Below are 12,693 nucleotides of genomic sequence, written 5' to 3'. Positions count from 1 at the left end.
GTTAAAATGGTTAAAATGAAATGTTATATTTTACTGAAGCACTTTGTGGGCACTTTCACATATCCAAAATATATTGCTTCATGTTTCTTTACTAACAGCTCAGGTCAAAGCTGAACTGCTTGTGTATCCTGCTGATGTCTATAGGGAATACCTGGCAAGATGCCATGTTAGGAGGTATGTTATTTTTAGCACATAGAATTGTGACATGCTCTACAAATCTGATTTTACAAACCTAACCTTGTTGGATTTGGCAAATGAAGTAAAAAATGGAAATAAATGAAGTGTAAATTAATCTGTGGGATAAGTCAGAGATCACTCACATCTTTTGTAAGAATCAAAGGTAATTAGTAAAAAAAAAAAAGACATGGATTAAAAGCTGCAATTTTCTTGGTATTGGCAACATCTCCTCTTTTCAGAACACTTGTTTTTAAAGCTAAATTCCTGAATCTAGAATAATAAACCATCTTTATATTAAGTTATTAGTATGGATAGCACTAAAACCACCATTAAAATTCAGGAAGCTAACAGTATTGCCTAGTAACAGAGAAACAAAATAAGCAGCTAGCTCAGTGTCAAATTAAGCATTTGAGGTAGAGTCAAAATTTGGATGTCATAGAACTAATTGAAAAGTTTTTGTCAGCAGTTTTTGTAGCATTTAACTAGTGAACACATTGCCTGAAAATGCATCTGTAAAATAGATTTTTTTGCCGATTTATACTCACATCAGCCAGGCAAGGATATTTACAGAGATATACCAGTGGTATTAGAATTTCTGGAAACTGACAGATTCTAGTAGAATTAAATGTGTAATTATACTAGATTCTTGTCGAATTAAATGTGAACAAATATAAATAAAGCTGGACTTAGTGACTGGGAACTCTTGTAATTATGGGGCAGGGAGCTACCATGAGATCTAAACTTTGGACATAGCTGGGACATGTAAATATTAGTTAAAAAAAAGAATACTCCCTCAACGTTGGGTATTTTAATTGGTCGGTAGTAGTGGTGGGCCTGGTATGGCCAGGAATAGGGCTACACATCCTTTGGCCTCAGAAGAAGGGCCTCACGCACTTGTTGATAACCCGGGAAAGCCCCGTTTTATGCCTGAGATAGGGTCTAGTTTTAATATTAAAAGCGTTTTTTTTAAGAAGAATGTTAAAAATAAACAAAAAAGCCCCCCCCCCAGGACCGTGAGGGCTGCGATATTCCTTGTTGCTCTGTCATTGTTGGTGTCATCTTTCATTAGCTTTATAGCTAGTTGGGGATGACATGCATACGCTGAGCCCCACATGTGCACACAGTTTTTTTTAATTAAGCTTAAGTTTAATTTTGCTGTAACTTAACTTTAATTTGGTTGCTGGGTAATAAAAACTGGCTAATTTAAACTACAGTGGAAGAAAACAATCACCCCATCAAATTATTCATATTGCGTTGCCCTTGTCCTAGCCCTTACCCCCACAATATGATGCTATCACCTCCACAATTTACAGTAGGTATGGTGTTCTATGGATGGCGAGCTGTATTGGCTTTCAGTAATATTTGGTGTTGAGGCCAAATCATTTAATGTTGGCCGTATCTGGCCATAACTTATTTTCCCATTTGGTCTTAAAATCTTCAAACTGTGGTTTGACAGTGAATAATGTGGCCTTTTATGAGTATAATGACTACTCTTTGCCATTCAATCATCTAACTGCTTCACAGTTGCCAAAGTCTTCTCTGACCAGTTTCCTTCCCACTTTTTCAACAAGTTTGGAGGGTTGGCCTAAACCCTCCATACACTTTCCGTTCCCTAATTAGAGATTTCATTGTGCTCATATGGATGGATAAAGCCTTTATATTGTTTTTGTGTCTATTCTCTGACTTGTGCCTGTCCCTATCTTTATTCTTGAGATCATTTGACAGTGCCTTGCGATCCATATTTGATTGTTTGCTTTCAGTTGTACCACCAAGCAATGGAATGCTCCAGGAACAGCTGCTTTTATGTTGAGCTAATCAAAATGATTACAAATCATTTGTCTGGTGTGTAATGGTGATTAGTTGCACCTGATTGAGTAAACAAGTATTTTTTAGGAGGTGTGATTCTTTAGCCATGAAGAATAAATATGCAAACATAAACCACTAGGAAACTCTACAAGTGTTTTATACACCACTACTTTTAATTTATACTGGCTTTTCAAAATACCAAAAGCTAAATTTAAAGGTAGCATGAAAGGTTTTGGTAGGTAAATGGATTTTGTTTATAAAGGTCCATATATCAGACCACAAAGAAGGACAGCTGGCTAAGCAAGAGGAACAGAGGGATTTGTTTCCCAAAAGGGGGACAATCCCGCCAACTGAGTGACAGTAGGGAGCCATTCTGTAAGCTGTCATTGTTTAGCAGTTTTAATGTAATTTATCATTTTTTTTTATATTACATGTGTGCTATTTCATTGGTAATATGTCACAATACCTATCTCTTAAAAATCAGTTTCCATAGGTTCCATGCACTTGGAGAGCCTTTTTAAGATCTGAACATCTGACTTTAGATCAAGTGTCATAGTACTGCAGATTCTATCTGACTTTTTAACATCCCACACTTCCATGAAGACTTTGCCCCCTTTTTCCTGATGTGTTTCCTTCCTTAAACCCCTGCATTACTACATGACACAGCAGTAAAATAAGGGTAAAAGAATGCAACCACAACACACAGTAGGGGACAAAATTTGTCATTTGACTTTAGCTCTTCTAATGCAATAACTTGTGATGTGCAGGATTGCCTTAAAGAATTTAAGGCTTTAAAGTGCAGTAAAGTCTGAACTGAGACATTAACGACTCCTATTACTCAGTGTTTTATTACCTGTGTAATACCTGTGATTTTCAATATCAGCAAGACAAACCATGTTGTCTTTAGGCATCTCTGTTGCTATAGGACACCACAGATAGTGTTTATATCTGACTTAATTTAGATTGCCTGCTTGATATACTCCCTTTAATGTGCTTTAATGCATATGCAATTACAATGTGTTTAGGATTCTTTGCAAAATCTCATTCAATTAAACAGTATTGGAAAATGCAAGCTAATGGAACGTTTCTTAATAATAATATAAAAAAAAAACAAGAGCTATGTATCCAGTGTGAAGAGCATATAAAAGATTTATTTGCTCAGTACTTTTCACAATGTTTTATATGGTTTAAAAGTAAATACGTCTTTGCATACATATAAGGAACTAGTAGAAGGGACAGACATTTGAAAGCAGGTCATATACATATATATATATATATATATATATATATATATATATATATATGTGTGTAATAAGTAATAAATGTATGTATTCCTAAAAACACTTTATAATACAAGTGCTTTAATTTTAGAGAAAAAAACCAAAGATGATTTCTGATATGCTCATATGTTGTACAGGATTTTACAAGCATAACAATAAAATTGTCCAAAGTGCAAAAATAATGTAGACTGTAGACCTTAGGCTGTAGTGCCTGAAAAGAAATGAATATCACACAATATATTTTTCAGTTAAATATACAACCCTATTACTGACCCCTATAATGCCTAATAAATGGTTGTTGTAGTTTATCTCTGTGTCCATATGCTGGGGACACCTTACTTACCTTAATATCCTGGCAATATGCTAAGACCTAGCGGTATCCATGTAGTTTACTGACATATCCGTTTAGAAAAGGAAGTATGCCATGACAGTCAGTAAATAGTTAATGATTTCCAGTAACTCTATTCCAACCTCTTTACACTCAGCAGTAGTATTGATTCCTGGATTATGTTATCTGTAGCATGTTTCACTACAGAAATATCTTTCCACTGTGAACCATGGTTGCCCTAATCAGATGCCTAGACAAAACCACATAAATACAAATCATAAATTGATGTTGTGTTTTCAGATATAATGTTGATTTGGGGTTAATATAATAATCTTTATAGTAGCTTCATCACCACGTGGGGAATAATGGGTGATGGGGCCTAGGTTGACTCTCTTTCATTTTCCTGTTTGGAAAGCATAGAGCAGCGGTACCCAACCTTTTTTCCATTATGGACTGATTTCAAGCAACAAAATATTTCTATAGACTGGGGGACACTTCTATGGAAGTCTGGGGGGTGGTCACAGCCATCTTTATCAGCTACAGCAGTCTTTGCTGTGGAAGGGAGAATCTGTAAATATATTTATATATATTGGGATTGGTCAGCTTTTATTTGAGTACGTTAAACAAGGTGTGTGGGAGGAAGAAAAGAGTCACATCTGTTACTGCAAATCTGAAAGAATAACCCATGGGATGCTCTATAAATGGAAATCGGTTTACAATTGAGCTGATAATCTGTCCCAGACTTTGTGATAAAGCACTATATTTCAGCAAGGCACTACCATATGTTCTTTTATGCAAGTGACTTCATAAAAAAAAGTTGTTTGCATTCCTCACTATGTGGTACTGATTGCATTGTCACTGCTACATACTGGAAGCATTATGCAAATATACTGTAATGTGTATGCATGAAGCATTGCCCTGAGAGGCAGGAAAATGCTGTTTCGGCTTTTAAAGTGACAGCACAGTGACACAGTAGAATGGAAAATGGACAGATTTCTACAAGTGCGCTGGAACATACACAAAGAACCTTGTTAACAAGTTACGGTGAATAATTTGCAGTTGTAGCAAGGGCTTGACACATACAGCAAATACATGTACATAATAAAAGAGATTTTAGGTGGCTATTTTAGTGGAATTAATCCTTTACACTTGCTTTATCACTAAAGACAATTAGTTAACTTGTAGAGTACTCTGTATCTCTTGAAATGAACTGTATATGCCGCTGTATTGTTACATGATAGCTAAATATTCATTTATATTGATTTATATATTGTACCAGCAGGTAAGAACAGGAAACAAATCCGGCGCACATCATCTTAAAGGATTTTCCTACTGCTGTACAGTGTATTTCCAGGAAAGATTAGTCATGGTTTCCTAAGATATATATCATCTGATGCTGGCATTTTCAAAGCACAACCTAAAATACCAAAAAGCCATATCTGAACCAAAATTGTGATACAGAGGAAAAGGTAGTTATAGCAGATGCTTCTAAAATACTTAGAAGAATAAAGAAAAGATTTAAAGCGAAAATGTAAATACCTTAATAAATTATTTAACCACCTGGGCGTTACACTGAGGTCTAGATTTCTGTACCAAAAGCGTTACAGTTTTTCATGAATTTTTTTTTTTAAATTGTAGACCTGTAACTTACAGAAATATGTCCGAACAGGGTTCTAGTAGATATCATGAATATAAAAAATGTTTAAAACACACAATCATGTAAAAAAAAAAATACTTTTAATAAAAATAAAATACACAAAAATCAGCTTAAACAAGAATACATACATAAATGAAAAATACTGAAAATGCGATAATTCGGTATACTGTATAGTAATATATTTTTCTAAAACACCTCCCTAGTGTCCAACAGTCCAACGTCACATACCTATAGACAAAACCACATAAATATATTTTGTATTATTTTGTATTGGACTGGATACAGAACTTTGTATTGAATCGAATACAAAATATTTGAATTTCCCACTATGACCCCCATCGACGGGCGCATGCACGCACATCATCAGGAATCGCCGAGGGAATTCTAATTCTTTGCAAACTTCTAAAAGTGTTACATTTTTTGCATGGAAATGTATTTTAGATTGTAGGCTATAATTCACCGAATTACTCAATAATTACTTATAATTCACCGAATTACCGCATAACTCACCGAAATATGTCCAAAATTTTATAAATTTAATAATACATTTTTTTTTTATAAAACATAAAAAAACCTTTAAAAAAAAATCTTTAAAAAAAAATCTTTAAAAAAAAGTAAAAAAAAAAATAGTGTATAATGTAATGTACAGTAGCCTATATAATATATATATAATACAATATATATATAATATATATAAGGATTTCTTTGTATTGGACTCAATACAGCATTTTTGTATTGAGTTCAATGCAAAGGAACTCAATACAAAATTTTGAATTTCCCGCCCCGCCTCCCTCCCGCACCGACGCATGCAGCGACATCACCGGGAAGCCCCGGTGATCGTCACTGCACTCGCCGGCTGAAGCAAGAAGACGGAAGACATGTCCGGAGGAGCTGCGGGGAGAAGGTGAGTATTTTTTTTTTAGATCGACGCTGGATCATCGCAGCGGGGACCAGGTAAGTGAGGGGAAATTAGGTAGGGAGAAAAGTTCGGGCTTATCGATAGTTGTAACTTTTTTTAGCCCGAACCAAGGTCGGGGTTATCGGTTGGGTGGTTAATGTACCTTATTAGGGTAATTATGTTATTGTTAATGTAAAAGTGTAAATGTAGCCAAGAACAATTTCTTTTAAGTTCAACTAAAGCATTAGCATTATTAGGGCACCTTCCCCTTACCTTGATGGCAATGCTGAATAATGGGCCTCCTTGCTCTGCCCTTTCAACAACATTGTATGTCCTCTTTGAACATTTGTATGTTCTTGGGTCTTGCTTCAAGCTGCATTATACAAGGTAGACGAGGGAAAGGTGTCACAAAAATTGTTGGAACACCCATAATAAGGGTTGAGAAATTAATAAATTAGTCTGTTCTTCAAAAAAACCCTTCCTTGGTTTCATGCCCTCATCTTTTTGAAGTTTTTCTTTTTTTGTCATTGCTTAATAATGGCTAACATTGATAGGTTTACGTACAGTAAGTAAGTTAATAAAGGGCTGCTGTGGCCTATTCAAATTCAATTGACCTGAGGTCTATGTTTGGCATTTAGAAGTGAGTGGAAAATGATTAGTCAAATAAATATTTACAAATTCGCTAGTCATGTTACCCAGTCATCAGCAGGGAGGAAATTAATATGTTCTGTTCCTTTATTATATAGAATTGAAGGCTCAAATACATCCTAAAAGCTGTATGAAATGTCTGGGATCTGTGCAGCAAATGCAATGCAATGCATGCATTATGTATTTCCAGTTGGATACAATGTAGACATCCAAGACATCTCAACCTTTATTGGTTGTTGGTCTGCAGGTAACAAAGTCCCGATGCCCCCTTCGGCCAAATAGGGGTAAATGTGCTTGTCAAAGGGTTTCTCAATTTCAATATTAAATAAAATCCTTTGAGTTTCTAAACCAGTTACAGCATAACACATCAAAATATGAAGATGCATTTGTCCTTTCCCTAAACACAATGCACCAAAATCCTACCTGTAAAAAGCATTTCTTTGGGTTGGTCCCGCATGATGTTGATTTATGGTTCATTTTCTGTGCAAACCACAGTAATTTTGTGAAATGATAGCAGTATTGATTCAAGCAAGGGTCTCACTTTACAAAAGCTATCAAGCCAGAGGAGCCAAATTGAGCTTTGAAGTGAATAATATTGCCTTTTGGTTTATTAATATCATGCGCATTGTCTTGCGTGCAGTGTACAATCTGCATTTATCTGTTGTCTCATCTTCTGACTTATATCCCTTTTATGTATCTTACATTAAGGTAGATTTATTATTTATTATTTCTGCTGCAGAAACCTTGGATGTTTTATCAGCAATGTACAAATCTAACAAATTACTGAACAGAGAGAATATATATGTACATGAATACACAGGTAACTGTACAAGACTTTCACTATTTACAGTATTGAAATTAATCAATTCACAATAGGAATTTCAGGCCCAATACAACTGCAGTACACAGGGACATTCCACTACTTCAATTCATCTTGTTGTCAGTAGTGTTGTGTACTGGGAACTCTAATTGCAGTAAAATGTCATTTATTAGGTCAGGTATCCCCAATCCTTCCCAGCCCAAGCTTCTACCCAATTAATTAATGCAACAGTAAAAAATACAGGGGGTTATCTTTCAGCCACCTAGTTAACATTGGAGGATGATGGGAAAGAGTGGGAACGGGACCAGGAAGACTGCTGCAAGGGCCAAGAGATGTGGAGTGTCTGATAGGAAAATGGGGTACACAGTGGTAAAATGGAGAAATGTCAAGGATGCATGGAAGGGTTGTGAGAATATATTGCATCAAAAGATGACAAATCCACCAAGTGTGTGTTTATTTTCTTTATTTATTAAAAAAAAAATCACAATTAGTTTAACGCTTGGGGAGAAGGGGCCACTAAGGAGTGCTACGGCTTGCATGGAAGTGGTGTGAGCCCTGAGAAGGGCCAAGGCACAAAGTCTAAGCAGTGACCAGGTCTTCTCCAGAGTCTCTAATGGTGAAAATGTTGATCTGCTGGTTACTGCCAGGTTGCGGTCCTTGGGCACACCAGGGTGGGCAGGATGATACACGGTACCAAATCACTAAGCAGAAGAATTGTAAAGGAAGGCTGGGGCCGAGGCAGGCAGCAAGCAAGAGAGGTCAGGTCACAAGCCAGGGGTCAAATATCAGGGATCCAGGAAATAGACACCAGTGACACAGGCGCCACTGCAGACACAGGGAACACAGGAGACACTGGAAGCAACAAGAGGCACAGATGACACAGGAATATCCACAGACAAAGAGGAACATTGGAACAGCACAAGGGAATTGGCTGGGAAACAACAGTCTGGACAACAAGGGGTTAACACAGGAGCTGGACAGGGAAAGCAGAAAGCTGAACTAGCCAACAGATGTTGAACTGAACTAACCAACAGACCTAACACAGAAGCTGGACAGGGAAGCACTGAATTAGCCAACTGGTGTAGAGGAAACTCAGTAGAGCTAGGGGCTCGGCACTAGTGGAGACACTTTGCATGAGTGCTGTGTCTGAGCTAGCTAAATAGTCAGGGATGATTAAGAGACTAATTCCTTATTGGCTGGTGGGATGAGCGAAACTGATAAAACTTGAAAGAGCAGGCACACCCAGGGTCAGAACTGCTCGCATGCGCAGGAGAGAGGCGCCTGCACTTTAGTGAGGAAGAGGTAAGTGTGACAGTTAGTACATTTGTTCAAAACTCAAATAAAAGATCAATACTCTTGAAAAGTAACTGGAGAAGAGTGAATGTACTTGAAAGGTACTTAACAGAACAGATTGTGTTCTGGCAAAAATGTTTAAACTAAAGAGCTGGGTTTCTATTCTTCTGAGCCTGCCCAGAGCTCACTAGAATATCCTAACTTTTCTATATGAGTAGAATTTCCAAAACTTCAGTATTTTTGGCCCAAGTGACCAATTGTTGGAAAGATGGTGCTATTCCTAAATGTTGCATTCTCTAAACATAACAGTAAAATTATAATCTGTGACAATGCAAGGGTTTGCAAAATTTTGAAATTTGACTCTTGCTCCATTGGTTAACCTTACAGCATAGATGTCTCTATTCACCTTCTGGATCACAGCCGATGGTGCAGTTGTTTCTGTTTTAGTTATGTCCCCAGAGCAGGTTGCTCCTGCTCGTCCTTTTTCCATCCTGTCTATAGGCGAGCTGTTTGTCTATCCACCTAATCACCTTAAATGTTGCAGTCTCTAAACATAACAGTAAAATTATAATCTGGCAGCAACATGGGTAATTCTGGATAGAATTAGCATTTCACTGACTGACTTCACTTGTGGCTTGGAGCTGCATCTTAATAACCCACCCAAAAAAGGCTAAAGAAAAAAAAAAATATATATATATTTGGTTTTCTATGCATTTATTAAAATGATGATCTTTATATGAAATTTTAGTGCCATGCTTGTGATGTAGCAAGGGACCTAACATTCAAGTTGTAATATCAGTAATGAATTTAAAACAATAATATTAGATTAAGGAAAATAGAGCAACATAGCTAAATGAACAAAAACATTATTGCCAATAAATTAGCAAATTTCTTTACAAAATTGACTTTTGCCAGATTTTTTTCTCCAAATACAGCAAAGATGATGATATCAATAAATAGAACCTATAATGACTTTGGTGTTACACTCAATGTGCCTCTGATCCAACGCTGAGTCTCTCTTGTGGGGTCCCCTCCATCTTATCATATCATCTACTGTTAGCAGGTGTAAAATTTTCCTGTAAAACAAAAAAAAAGCTGTATGATTCTTTTTTCTGACGGCATTATGAGGTAAAAAATATCAGTTTACATTCAAGTATATACAAAATGTCGGGCACCTAAAATAATAGAAATATATCCTTGGTGGCCTATTGACAAAAATTGACAATGAAGAAATGTCACCACACACAAAGAAATTGCTCATAGTGTCCAATCAGATACCTTGTTTTTTTTAGAGAAAATGAAAGATATGTAACCAAAAAATATATTTGTCGGCCTAATTTTAAATATTACATATTCATGGCTTTATGTTCAGATGGGACCATGTAGAGCTTTTATTAAATTAAGAGACAGTGTGAAGGCAAACAGTGTCTGATGTACTCCCTATTTACGAAATTTATAATACTGGAAAACCAGTGTTCTGTTCTAAATGTATATCTATACAATAAATGGAGCTAATAAAAAATGACCCCAAACCAATATTGTTTCCCTTTAAAATGAAAACGTATCATGTCTTTTACTGGATCCCACCAAGGTTATAATCTGTGGTAGTTACGATAATTACTCTTTAATTGGGACTGTGAGTCATGCAGTGACTCAGAAACAATGGCTCATTAGTGAAGTCAGCACTGGGTTCCAAGTGAAATAAAAATGCAACATTAGTATAAAACAGTTGCTGAGGAGTGCCAGAGTTATTACTACCATGAGTCAATAAACAAATAAATGATGCAACTTTCAGCTGATCTGAATCTTCGGACACCTTCAATTACCAGTAATAATGATAAAAGAGCACGAATGTCCATGATATGCTTGTGAAAAGGGGGCAGAAAATGTTTAAAAATATGTTTATCTCTGTTCATGGATTAACAAGGAACCTAAAAAATGATTTGCATGACCTTAGACTTGAGGTAGATCATTTACTTGACTTGAGGTGACATGTGGCTTACACATACATGTTTTATATATGTGTATATGTTACTTAGAGTTCTGTTTCTTTAATAGGGTAGCCATCAAGTCTGGTAAGCCTGATATTATGGTATCTTTAAGGACAGATGTAGCTTAACAGAGCTTACACTTTTCACTTTTTTTATTAGAATCACTCCCAACAGATAGTTATAACCTAACTTGATTGGTTCAGCCTGATTTGCATGCTTAAAAAAGAACTCTACATTACACAATATACAAATCTCATTGAATGCCATTGTTATTTAATTGTAATAAACGTTTTGAATCAACTACACTTGCTTTGTGTATCTGTCATGCATGAAAGCTTTTAAAATATTTTTTTAAAAACACTTCAAATAATATTACAAAAAAAATAAGGAGAACAGAAATAAATATAAATATAACAGGGACAAAGTTATACATGTAAAGATACAATGAAATGACACAGGTCAGAGTAGGTACAACAAAACAAAAGTTAAGGGGGAATTGGAAAAGTTTAAAAAAAGGGAGGGAACAAACTCACTAAGTGTTTTTTATTCATCTGCATATAAAAAAATATTTTAACTGTTATCTCTTGGCTATAGGTTCAGCCCTAACATTTGGCTAATTGTAATGACCATTCTATAACTGAATATGCATAAAAGCTTCTATTCCTAATATAGGATACTACCTGAAGGGTATACAGGTGGTGGTGAATACATGTCATCTATAAATATTCATCGTGTGGTTTGTGATTGAAGAACACAAACTTAGGCTTTTGGGGGATGAAATAGTCTATGGCTGTCTAAGTAGAAAAACTGCATCTGTTATCCTTTCTGCAAAGGTTTTTATTTGCTTTTTCATTCACTGTTCATTGTTTTTTTTTAATCTGATGTCTTGGGTTTATTTAGTGATACATGCCCTTTAAAAGTAAAAAGCCCTACATGAATCGTCCTCTAGAGATCTGTACAGTACACAAGCCGTCTCCACTGACATACAGTAAGAAGTTGGCAGCATACCTTGTTCCTTTGTCTAGCACTATCCATTTCCTGTGGTCTAAGTGGAAATGTTTACTGTAATATCAGTCAATAGTTCTTTCTGTAGTACTAAGTTTGATATCATAATGCATCTAGGAAAGCCATACCACTTCAATGCAGTATAAGCTTGTTATTTGATCTGTACCTAATAAAGCCTTGCAGCCATGCCTGGTCTTCTAACATGTCTTGCAAAAATATCCATCTGAAGTCTTATTCGCTTTTTGTCTGACGGTATAAGGTTAGATGCAGTGTATGCCACCAGCTAAGGGCTCCTTGATTAATTAAGCCCAAAGAGTAACATAGTACAAGAACTGTGGTGTGTGGTAACCAATCAAAACTATGGTAGGTTTTACAAGTTTTTACTAGGTTTTACTAGGTAGGTTTTACTTTCCATAGGATTGTACTGACAAGTATTTTCTCTTTGATACACTGTATTGTTTGATGATATGGAAGTCATGCACAGCTCATTTTTTCCATTTTTTTATTTTTCATATCAGTTTACGAAACTTTTTTTGGATATATCATTAAAGACTTTGAAAATTTCTTTTTTGAAGGCTGTTTGTAAGTGTGGGGTGGCACTTAAGTGAGTATTTATTCATTTGTAAACTCTACATATTTTATTTTATATAAATATGTTATATATGAACATGTCACCATATACATTTAAAACAGCAGTGGCTGTCAGCGCAGCTTTGAGGCTGTGGGGCTGATTTATCACAGACTGGAGAAGATGGACTATCATGTGTGAACCTGGGTGATCCAACATACC

Source organism: Pyxicephalus adspersus, chromosome 5 (assembly GCF_032062135.1).
Source record: "Pyxicephalus adspersus chromosome 5, UCB_Pads_2.0, whole genome shotgun sequence".
In the NCBI taxonomy this organism is placed as follows: Eukaryota; Metazoa; Chordata; class Amphibia; order Anura; family Pyxicephalidae; genus Pyxicephalus; species Pyxicephalus adspersus.
Note: the sequence above shows the minus strand (reverse complement) of the source record.